Raw genomic sequence first — 11,796 nt, forward strand, 5'->3', positions numbered from 1 at the left:
CAGATCCTGCCCTCCCAGCTCCTGAATGGAGCCCCTGGGCCCCTTGGGCCAGGAAAGCACAGAGGGAGGCACCCCAAGGCCAAGGCCTGTAGGGGGAGGGCAGCCCCATCTCCATCCCCAAGGACTTCACACAGCCTTTCTGTCCTTGGGCCGGGCGACCCTTGTAAGGAAGCATGGATCTGATTGCGGAGCATGTGGACTGAGCGCAACCCCAGCCCGAGGGGGGCAGCCCCGGGCTTCCCCAGCCCAACCAGAGCCCGTTGTGTCACCTGCCCTGTTCCAAAAGGTGGATGGGAAGGAAGGGAGATAATGTGTTCACCTCTGAAATAAAAAGTAGTCACTGCAGGTACCAGGCTTGACACAAGCATGCATCCTGTGCTCCTTACCTGTGAAAATACAGGTGGATGGTGTGCGGTCCAGAAGTCACTTTTCATTAGGCAGAGAGCTCATGAAACACCCATGGAATTACTCACTGAGTTAGAGTAAATGGCAGTGCTGTTGTTTTAAAGGAGGGTTGATGAGAGCTCAAGTTCGCTGAAGAAGACTTGATAAATACAGGAAGCTGACCTAGAACAGGGCAGAGCCCGCCTTGCCTGGGGGACCCTGTCTTAGGTGCTCAAACACTGTCTCATTCAATCATAACAACTTTGCAAAGGGGAACTACTATTATTCCCACTTTGCAGATGACAGACGGAGGCTAAGAGCAGTAAGGGACATGGGGGATCACACAGCTGGAGAGGGGGTGGCTGGGGGTCCTCCTGGCTCTTACTCAGCATGACACAGGCCGCCCTGGGCGAGGCAGGAGAGTGGGAAAGGGATCCACCTGGTCTGGAGGGGAGATGCCATAAGAGGGGCCACCCCTCCCAGGCAGGGGTTTGTGGTGTCCAGTGTCCTTGCCCACCATGGGGCCTGCGTCAGTGCCCACGGCCAGCTCCAGGACAGTGGTGGCCTGTGGCCATTGTGGAGAGCAGCTCTGCACATGCTAGCAGGAGGTGGAGAGAACACACAGGCAGGCACACACAGAAGGCACAGGCAACTCCAAGCCCCGACAAGCCCCAATGAGCCCTGTCCTACTGATTGTTGCCCCTGCACCATGTTGAAACAAATTAGCTATAGTTGACCAGGTGAAGAATGTTCCCCTGCCTACTTACCACCTTTATTAGGAATTACAGTTGCCAGGTCCAACCCAGTAAAGTCAGCAAGGGGTAAAAATACTTCGAAAAATTTGAAAGCAATTCCTTTTGCAGAGCAAAGAATTACTTATTCCTTAAAAATAATCACTGCTTTATTTATTGTGGGGGTCCTCCATATTTGGTTATCTTACAATAAAATATGCCATAAGAGCATTTCTAAAATTCTTTTAGAAATGAAGAGTATATTAAAATTTCCCTTTGAATGGAGGTATGAATTCAGAGCAAATGGAGCCCAGATATATTATCAAGCTGCAAAGTGGGCTTTACTGTTCTCTGAGCGATCGCAGAGGGTGTTTGAGGGCCAGGCACTCATCTTACTCACCTTTAATTTCACAGACTCTCCCATAGACCAGGGTCAGAAACTGGCCCAGGGGCTAGTTCCATCCTGCTCTCTTTAGAAATAAAGTTCTGGTAGGCAGCCATGTCTGGCTGGTACACACATTCTCTGGCTGTGTTTGTGTGCCCTCATCAGAGTTGTAGCTGTGCCTGAGAACCTGTGGCCCACAAAGCCAGAAACACTACCTTCCCAGAAAGTCTGCCAAACCCTGCCACAGATGGCTGGACAGGAAGTTTTCCACTTGCCTCTTTCTCATCTTTCTCTTCTACTGTTACTACTCTGAACCGCTCTTTGTGATAACTCATAGTAAGAGTCTTTTATTATACTTAACACTGCAATATTAAATTATCACATCTAAAAAGTGGTTTTTCAATTAGATAAATTTTACTGAGTTTTGACTGGAGGACAAAGTGTATTTAAGGTGTCAATTCTGTGGGTTCGCATGTGTTGAAATATAGAGGCATAATGTCCAAGAATGAGCTGGGTGAATGCAGCCTTCCACGTGGTGCACACATCTGAAAGAATGGAACACATGGGTGAGCGGGAGGGTAACAGACTGGAACCCTGCTTCCTCCTGGTGACATCCCTGCGCTTAGACAAGGAGTGCTACAGTTCAGTACACTGCCTGTGTGTCAGTGGTAACCTTGTATTCATTCATTGGGCAGGTGATCTTCTTTGTAAGAAGCTACATTTTATTTCCAGGACTTAACAAAGTTTCATTATGAATAGAAACTTGTAACATACAATCACCTGTTGCTTTTTTTTTAATTGCTCCTCCTTAGGTGTGTGTGTCCGGGTGGGGAGTATTTTTCACTGCTTTATACCAACTTAAGACACTGATTTATTCTCTTCAAAAAATGAAAACGAAACCAAACACTTCATTATTTACTTTTATGCATAAAAGTGTTTGTCTTTAGTGACCATTGACAAATGAAACAACATTGTATTTCACAACAAAATCTCCACTTGCACAAATTCTACAGTAAAGGTCAGCAGCTGCCAGCAGAGCTCACTATAGCCCCGAGGTGGAGCTGCCAGCGCGGGGTGCCGGGGTGCGTGTGCTGCCCTCCCACTCGAGCGCCCGCTCAGGCATCTGCAGTCCATCTCAGCATTTGGTCCTGCAGGTCCTGGAGCTGCAGGTGGGTTCTGCACATGAGATGGAACAACTGAGATTTGTCATGAGATCTGCTGTGCGTGATTTCAGCAGCATCATGTCTCCTCCCAGCCGTGTCCGTGGACTGTGCCATGGGTAACGGGTGTTCTGGAGCAGCACAGGGAGCAGAGGAGTGCCTGCATGTCACAGAGCTTTCACTCCATCTTTGCACCTGTCTGTCCTGGCCTGCTGAGCCCTAGTGTCACTACCCAGCCATAGGCACTTGGCTGAGGCTGCTCTGAATAAGCACCTGGAATTTGGCATCTGGGTCTTTGCCTGATATTTAACTTTAGACTTTGCACATATGGGTTAGAGGCTAATCTCCTGCTCTGGACCATAGCCAGCCTTTGTTGACACACATGCACATCATATGCACATACACACCACACACCTCAACACAGACACACACACACATGCATGCACAGACTTAGACTCACATACCACACATACACATGCATCACACACACACCACATGCACACACGTTTTCACAGATGTACAGATACATATACCCTACACACACCATAGTACAATGTACCACACACACATGCATATACACATGCAGACTTACAGATACACACACACTACACACCTCACACATGTAATCTCACACATATAGACATAGCATATGCAGTTGATCCTCATTGTTAACAGATTCCATATTTGTGAATTCATCTACTTGCTAAAATTTACATCCCCAAATCTATACTTGTAGCACCTTTGGGGTCATTAATGTACAGTGTGTAGAATGATGATGAAAGCAGAGTAACCCAATGTGCACGTTTTCAGCTGAGGGAGAAAACGCAAGGCCCTGCCTTCTGGTTTCAGCTCTCACACTGTGAACCCCTTTTTGCATGGTATTTAGCACTATGTTTTTCTCATTTATTTGTGCTGTTTGTTGATTTTGCTGTTCAAAGTTGCCCCCAGGCACAGTGCTGATCTGCTGTCTAGTGACCCCAAGTGCAAGAAGGCTGTACGTGCCTTCCAGGGCAGATTCCCAGGTTCAATATGCTTTTTCCAGGCACAAGTTACAGTGCTATTGACAGTGAGTTCAATGTTAATCAATAAATAACATATATTAAATACAATGTCTTTAATAATTAATCAATGAATTAACAATAAAAGGAAACTCTGTATTGATTGGTTGATGAAAATGCTGTGACCAGAAGCCCATGGGAACCTAACCTTACATTTACTCTAAGAGTGACAGTTCAGTATTCACTAATTTGATGTTTGTAGCAGATTTACTCACATACCAATGTGAGCTAACAAAAACCAACTGTACATAATGTCATAGAAATATGATGTACATCACATCATAGATGTAGTCAGGCATCACAGGTGATCTCTGCTGCTAATTAAGGGTGTTTCACAGCATCCTCCACTCACCTGAATTCCCAGCCTCAATCTTTGGAGCCCAGGGTAAAGAGATTTACACACTTTTCCTTTATCTGTATTTTTTGTTCTGTATATTTGATTTGTCCTGAAGTGTAGTCATATATCAGGGCTCTAACACTTGTTTTTGTTTTGTTTAGTTTTGTTTTTATAATTTACAAGTGTCCCAAAGCCTAAGTTAAGCCCAAGGACATGTATTGTTTGGCCTGTGTGGTGTTTTTTTTTTGTATTCTTTTTTTAAATTAATTAATTAATTAATTTTGTTGGCATTAATCTACAATTATATGAAAAATATTATGTTTACTAGGGTCCCCCCTTCACCAAATCTCCCCCACAAACCCCATTACAGTACTGTTCATTTGCGTAGTAAGATCCTGTAAAATCACTACTTGTCTTCTCTGTGTTGCACAGCCCTCCCCGTACCCCCCCCCACAAATTATACATGCTAATCATAATGTCCCCTTTCTTTTTCCCCACCCTTATCCCTCCCTTCCCTCCCTTTCTCCCCAGTCCCTTTCCCTTTGGTAACTGTTATTCCATTCTTAGGTTCTATGATTCTGCTGCTGTTTTGTTCCTTCAGTCTTTCTTTGTTCCTATAGTCTTCGGGTTTGAGGTGAGTCTCTTGTAAGCAGCATAGAGATAGGTCTTGCTTTTTTATCCATTCTATTATTCTGTGTCTTTTGATTGGTGCATTCAGTCCATTTACATTTAGGGTGATTATTGAAAGATATGTACTTATTGCCATTGCAGGCTTTAGATTCGTGGTTGCCAAAGGTTCAAGGTTAGCTTCTTTACTATCTTACTGTCTAACTTAACTCACTTATTGAGCTATTTTAAACACTGTCTGATCATTCTTTATTTTTCTCCCTTCTTATTCCTCCTCCTTATTCCATTCTTTATATGTTAGTTGTTTTATTCTGTGCTCTTTTGTGCTTCCTTTAACTGCTTTTGTGCGTAGTTGATTTTATTTTTTGCCTTTAGTTAGTATTTGGTTGGTCTGCTTTCTTTGCTGTGATTTTATTTTCTCTGGTGACATCTATTTAGTCTTAGGAGTGCTCCCATCTAGAGCAGTCCCTCTAAAATACCCCATGGAGGTGGTTTGTGGGAGGCAAATTCCCTCAACTTTTGCTTGTCTGGGAATTGTTTAATCCCTCCTTCATATTTAAATGATAGTCATGCTGGATACAGTATTCTTGTTTCAAGGCCCTTCTCTTTCATTGCATTAAATATATCATGCCATTCTCTTCTGGCCTGTAAGGTTTCTGTTGAGAAGTCTGATGATAGCCTGATAGGTTTCCCTTTGTAGGTGACCTTTTTCCTCTCTCTAGCTGCCTTTAAAACTCTGTCCTTGTCCTTGACCTTTCCTATTTTAATTATTATGTGTCTTGGTGTTGTCCTCCTTGGGTCCTTTCTGTTGAGAGTTCTGTACACTTCCATGGTCTGATCGATAATTTCCTCCCCCAGTTTGGGGAAATTTTCAGCAATTATTTCTTCAAATACATTTTCTATCCCTTTTTCTCTCTTCTTCTTCTTCTGGTACCCCTATAATGTGGATATTGTTCCTTTTGGATTGGTCACACAGTTCTCTTAATATTGTTTCATTCCTGGAGATCCTTTTATCCCTCTCTGCGTCAGCTTCTATGCGTTCTTGTTCTCTGGTTTCTATTCCATCAATGGCCTCTTGCATCTTATCCATTCTGTTTACAAATCCTTCCAGAGATTGTTTCATTTCTGTAATCTCCTTCCGGACATCATCCCTTAGCTCTTGCATATTTCTCTGCAGCTCCATCAGCATTGTTATGAGCTTTATTTTTAATTCTTTTTCAGGAAGACTGGTTAGGTCTATCTCCTTCTCATGGTTTGCCTCTGTGATCTTGGTCTGTATCAATTTCTTCTGCCTTTTCATGGTGATAGATGTATTTGTGGGGAGCTGGTGCGTTTGTTGGGTAAGAGAAAGTGCCTTCTTGCCTGTTTGTGGCCTTCCTCTCCTGGGAGAACAGCGGCCTCTAGTGGCTTGTGCTGGGCAGCTGCATCCTAGATGGGGTTTCTGATCTTGCCTGTCAGCTATGGAGTTTATTTAGCTCCACAGTTGCTGTGGACGTGGCCTGCCTCAGGCTGCTGCTACAATATGGCAGAGCTGTGTCAGAGGAGGAACAGGCGGGAGTCTGTTTATCGTGGTGAGGGGCCTCTGAGCTGCACTGCGGGGGTTTGGGCACCCAGAGGTCCCCGGGATTCGGGGATTTGCAGCTGATGGGCTAAGTGTCTCAGGGTGCTTCCGTCCAGCTGTGGGGTCCCTGTCCCTTTAAGACTTCCAAAAAGCACTCGCTTTTCTTTGTCCCTGGGGTGCTGGCTGCAGGGACCCACTCACAGGTCTTACTGTCCTGTTACCCTAGTTTCCAGCACCCCACTGTGCACTGTGTCTGCGCTCTGGTGCAGATGGCTAGGGCTGCGTGTTCAGCAGTCCTGGGCTCCCTCTCCCTCCCCACTCTGACTCCTCTCCTCCTGCTAGGAGCTGGGGTGAGGGGCGCTGGGGTCCCACCAGCCGTGGCTTGTATCTTACCCCCTTTGCAAGGCGCTGGGTTCTCGCAGGTGTGGATGTAGTCTGGCTGTTGTGCTATATCTTCTGGTCTTTCTTTTAGGGATAGTTGTATTTGTTGTATTTTCAAAAATATATATGGTTTTGGGAGAAGATTTCCACTGCTCTGCTCATGCTGCCATCTTGGTTTTCTCTGTGTGGTGTTTTTGAGATCTTTAAATTAGTTGCTCACATTCAAAAGTTCAAACATTTCATGTAAAAATTCTGAAGATCGTGCACATGGCTCTCCCTCAGGCTTTCTGGTCACCATCTTCAATCCGGTGCATTAGATGTCTCTGAACATCACAAAACTGAGGAGCTGTCACCCACAAGAGAGTGTAGATCTGTCGGGGTCATTCTCAGTCTGGACAAGATGGACAAGCAAATGAATGACCTTCTGCCCTTTAGGAAGACCTCCCTCCAGCACGGCCTCCCCAGCGCTTTCCTGACTGGGTTAGCACACTGCAGCATCTGCTGCCAGCTACTTCCGCCATGGGGCACAGAGTCAGTGAGACAGCCCACTTGAGGCCTTCTCCTCCCCAGTCAGCTAGACATAAAGAACTTCCCACAAGGAAAGGAGGCAATGCAGCAGGGAAGGGGTCAGAGTCTGAGCCACATGATTATGCAGCTGACTTGTGCCTTCGGGACCTCCTGGAGGCACAGATGCAACATCCACCTGGTCACGCAGGGCTGCCACACTCACCCAAGCTGGGCAGGTCAGTGGCCCCTGGTCCGTAATGGAAAGGTCATGTCTCACAGATCCTCAACCCATGTTCAAAAGTTCAGTATTTTCTGGGGCCGTATAACAAACCCAGAGCTTTTTCTCAAAGAAGAGAACATTGCTCTCTGCAGAAGAGAGTCCTTTGCTCGAAAATTCTATGGCTCTGTCCTGTAAGTCTATTGTCGGGACTTGCCAGAGGTGCCACACTTAAGAGTGTCGTCTGATCTTCTTCATCATAAAGCTTGAGTGGCAGCACACTTGGGTCACCACTTGGACCTGCTGTGGAATCTTCTCTTGCTCTGAAACCCCACTGGAACCTGGTAGCCTTTCTGGTTATTCAGTAAATGGGTTGGAGCAGCACACTCAAATATGGTATCTGTTGCTTCCAAAATCCTGAATTCCCTTTGGTATGGAAATCTTTTTAATCAGGTGGAACAACACGCAGTGTCTTTTCTTTAAACTTGAAAATACTATCCTGCCCACTAGACTGCCAGATGCCCAGAAACTTAATCAAGAAAGGCGGCTGGGGATTTTCCAGGCACTTATCTCTCATCCTCTGGATGTCACAGATCAAGTAAGGCATCTGTTGTGGGCTAAACAGTGCCCCCCACCAAATTCCTGTGTTGAAGCCCTGTACCCCCAATGACTGTATTTGGAAGAGGTCCTTAGAAGAGGTGACTAAGGTTAAATGGGGTCATAAGGATGGGCCCTAATCCTACGGGACTGGCGCCCTCACAAAAAGAGAAGAGGACATGGAGCTTACTCTCTCTCCATGGAGAAGGCAGCCCTCTGCAAACTACAAAGAGCTGTCTCACCAGAAAGTAAGCCCACCCACACCTTGATCTTGGACTTCCAGCCTCCAGAACTGAGAGAGAGTAACTTCTGGTGTTTATTCACCCAGTGTGTGGCATTTTGTTTGGACAGTCCCAGCTGATTAAGCCAGCATCTGAGGTACTTAAGACTTCTTGATCATCAAAGGCAATTTGCATAATTCTAGCAACATAGATGGTTCATGTGCTATTTTGTAGGATATCAAAAGAATCAAGTTCTCTATGTACTAGATTATGGCAGACAAGGAAAATTCACATAATCTGGAGGCAAGATTGTTCAGGCATATTGAGGGCTCTGCCAGGTAAGAGCAAACTTGCAAGTCGGGAAAAATATATAAAAGCATTTGTGAGATAACCACAATGAGATATCACCTCACATCAGTTAGGATGGCCAACATCCAAAAGACAAACAACAACAAATGCTGGCAAGGACGTGGAGAAAGGGGAACCCTCCTACACTGCTGGTGGGAATGTAAACTAGTTCAACCATTGTGGAAAGCAGTATGGAGGTTCCTCAAAAAACTAAAAATAGAAATACCATTTGACCCAGGAAGTCCACTTCTAGGAATTTACCCTAAGAATGCAGGAGCCCAGTTTGAAAAAGACATATGCACCCCTATATTTATCACAGCACTATTTACAATTGACAATAGCCAAGACATGGAAACAACCTAAGTGTCCATCAGGAGATGAATGGATAAAGAAGATGTGGTACATATACACAATGTGATATCATTCTACCATAAGAAGAAAACAAACCCCACCATTTGCAGCAACATGGATGGAGCTAGAGGGTATTATGCTCAGTGAAATAAGCCAGGCAGAGAAAGACAAGTATCAAATGATTCCACTCATCTGTGGAGTATAACAACAAAGAGAAAACTGAAGGAACAAAACAGCAGCAGACTCACAGAACCCAAGAATGGACTAACAGTTACAAAAGGAAAGGGATTGGGGAGGATGGGTGGGAAGGGAGGGATAAGGAGGAAAAAGGGGCATCACAATTAGCATGTGTAATGTAGAGGGGAGGGACATGGGAAAGGCAGTATAACACAAGACAAGTAGTGATTCTACAGCATCTTACTATGCTGATGGACAGTGACTGTAATGGGGTACATGGGGGGGACTTGATAATACGAGGAGTGTAGTAACCATAATGTTGTTCATGTAATTGTACATTAATGACAGCAAGAAAAAAAAGCATTTGTGAGAACAATAGCTGCATATTAAATGCCAGGAGGAGGATTGATATTTTCTAGCTGACATTTACCACATCTGGAAGAGCAACTGCTACTGAGGTCACCATGTAAGTTTATGATAATCCGTGATCCATTTACCTTTGGTAAAGGCCCAACAGTTAAGTTAAATAGAGATGTAAGACTTTCAGGTTACTCAAGAATAAGCTGGTCAGAGTTTACTGCAGAAATATTACCATTATCTCCACCTCTGCAACCTTAAAGTCTTTAATGATCTTACTAATCTCTGCAATCCACCCAGGGGCTTGGCATTAATTTTAGTGAATTGCCCTAGAAGGAAAGAAAAGTTCGACGGGCTCCACTTGGAGCTTCCTGCCATACGAGTTTCAGGGATCCTATGTACGTGGTCTTCCAGATGCTGACTGTGTGAACTTCAGTTAACATTGTCAGGCCCTGGGAAAATAACACAAAGTGGGGCCATGGCCCAACTGGACCCACTGTGGGACTTGGCCAAACCCCAACTATTGTTTGACCAGCATAAGCCTTCACTGTGACAGGTGAAACACAGCAGCATTGTTATTCCCTCAAATTAACATCAGTTCGGAGCTGGTGTCTATTGATCCACAGAAGTTAGGATTTCCCTTTCATCACTGCACATCCATTACACTAAATGCATGCTGGCCCTTTTGGGGGCAGGCCTGGAGGGAGAGTTACAGAATATACTTGTAGTGACATCACAGGGTCCTCAGTTGTGTAAGTGCTTGTTTCGTGACTGTGCTTCCAGGGACTTTAAGCCCCATAGTCACAGGAGTCACATCTGCCTGTCCCACCCTCATCCTCCCAGAAGCTGGTGTGGTGTTTGACAGGGGAGCACATAGTGCTTCCTGAATGAATGAGCCAGGGAAGGGGCACATGAAAGGAACGCACCCAGTGCTGGGCCCGGAGCACCCACGCCGGTCATGGGTGCCCCATACCCAAGTTCACACATCTATCTTCATGATACATGATCTTTTAAGCTCCACTGTGGGGACAGCTTGACTGGCCCAGGTTCTAAGTGTTTAGAATACTGAATCTATTGTTCTTGGCTACTAACAACCTCTTTTTCCCTTCTTACCTCACCATGTCCACCTTCACTTTACTCATGTCGCAAAGGACACTTTGCAAAGCTCCAAAGATGAATCTTGGCTGAATGTCAAAGGGATTGAGCAAACAGCAGCCCCATCTCTGTGACTGAGTGTCAGTCACCCTTGGTATCCATTTGAGTCTGGATTTAAGCCCCAACATGTTCATCTGGTGCCCCAAGGCTGAGGCTTGACTTGATAACCTGTGTGGGATGTTGATGGCTAGGATTCCACCTCCCTCCTTCGCCTGTGTTAGTCATCTCACCAGCCTTCTACCCACCTCTCGCCAGAGGCCCTTTTGACAGAATTACCTGACACCTACTTACATGCTCAATTTGATACCATGCTCTGCAATGTGTTTTTAAATTCATTTACTTATATTTTGTATTGGTTAAGAATGATCATAGACACATTGCAAAGTAGGAGAGTTTCCGTATATCCTTCATGCAATTATCAAACCAGGAAGTTAGCACTGGTAGAGGGCTTTTAGCTAAACTGTAGGTCTTGCTGAAACTTCAGTTTTCCACTGTCCTAGGATACGATGCAGGATCCCATTTCATATTAAGTCTGTCGTCTCCTTAGCCTCCTCCTTTAGACAGGACAGATCTTCAGTCTTTCCTTGTCTTTCATGACCTTGACATATGTGAAGACGACCAGTTAGTATTTTAGAAAGTCTCTCAGTTTGTGTCCTGTGAAGTATTTTAAAAGGTAATATTACATCAGATTATTTCTGGCTTAAATTCCTGTTTCCCTCTCACTTGCAGAAGAACTGCCCATCTGGACATACGGACTCTTTGCCACTGGATCCTGCTCTGCTTTCCTTGGATTTCCCTGAAGGCCCGAAAATCTGCAACCATCCCGAACTCCTCCAATAAACATGGTCCAGCACTCGTGTCTTTTGGACACCTGAAATACTTTTCTTCCTTCCCCCTTACCTACCATGTGAACTCCTAATCATTCAGGAAAGTAACGCTCCAAGTGGCACATCTTAGTGGCCTAACGTCATGGCAGTTCACATGTCATTCACTCAGGGTCCCGTGTAGGTGTCCTGGTTGGGTGGCTCTCCTAGGAAGCTCTCCTCCAATAGGTGGAACATTCGGGGACACTGCCTTCCCCCACACATGGCCTCCCAGAGCCCCACAGAAGGGACGGAGGAGGTGTGTGAAGGGTTTTTGTCTGTGTAGGGGGCAGAGGGGTGGGTTTTATAGGACAAGCCAATACAGGCTCACTTCACTTCTGCCCATGTTACGTTGGTCAAAACTAATCATATAATCACA

General features: G+C 45.3%; 1 long non-coding RNA gene across 7 annotated transcripts in view; it reads left to right on the plus strand.

Moving 5' to 3' along the window:
- LOC108401276 (uncharacterized) overlaps nt 1-11,431 on the plus strand; it is a 34,323-nt gene extending 22,892 nt beyond the window's left edge. For all 7 annotated transcript variants that reach the window (XR_005063065.2, XR_012131903.1, XR_012131904.1 and 4 more), the window contains one exon: nt 11,284-11,431. This is a non-coding gene — a long non-coding RNA (uncharacterized lncRNA). The remainder of the gene's footprint in view (nt 1-11,283) is intronic.
- The last annotated feature ends 365 nt before the right edge of the window (nt 11,432-11,796 follow it).

Source organism: Manis javanica, chromosome 1, assembly GCF_040802235.1.
Source record: "Manis javanica isolate MJ-LG chromosome 1, MJ_LKY, whole genome shotgun sequence".
NCBI classification, from domain to species: Eukaryota; Metazoa; Chordata; class Mammalia; order Pholidota; family Manidae; genus Manis; species Manis javanica.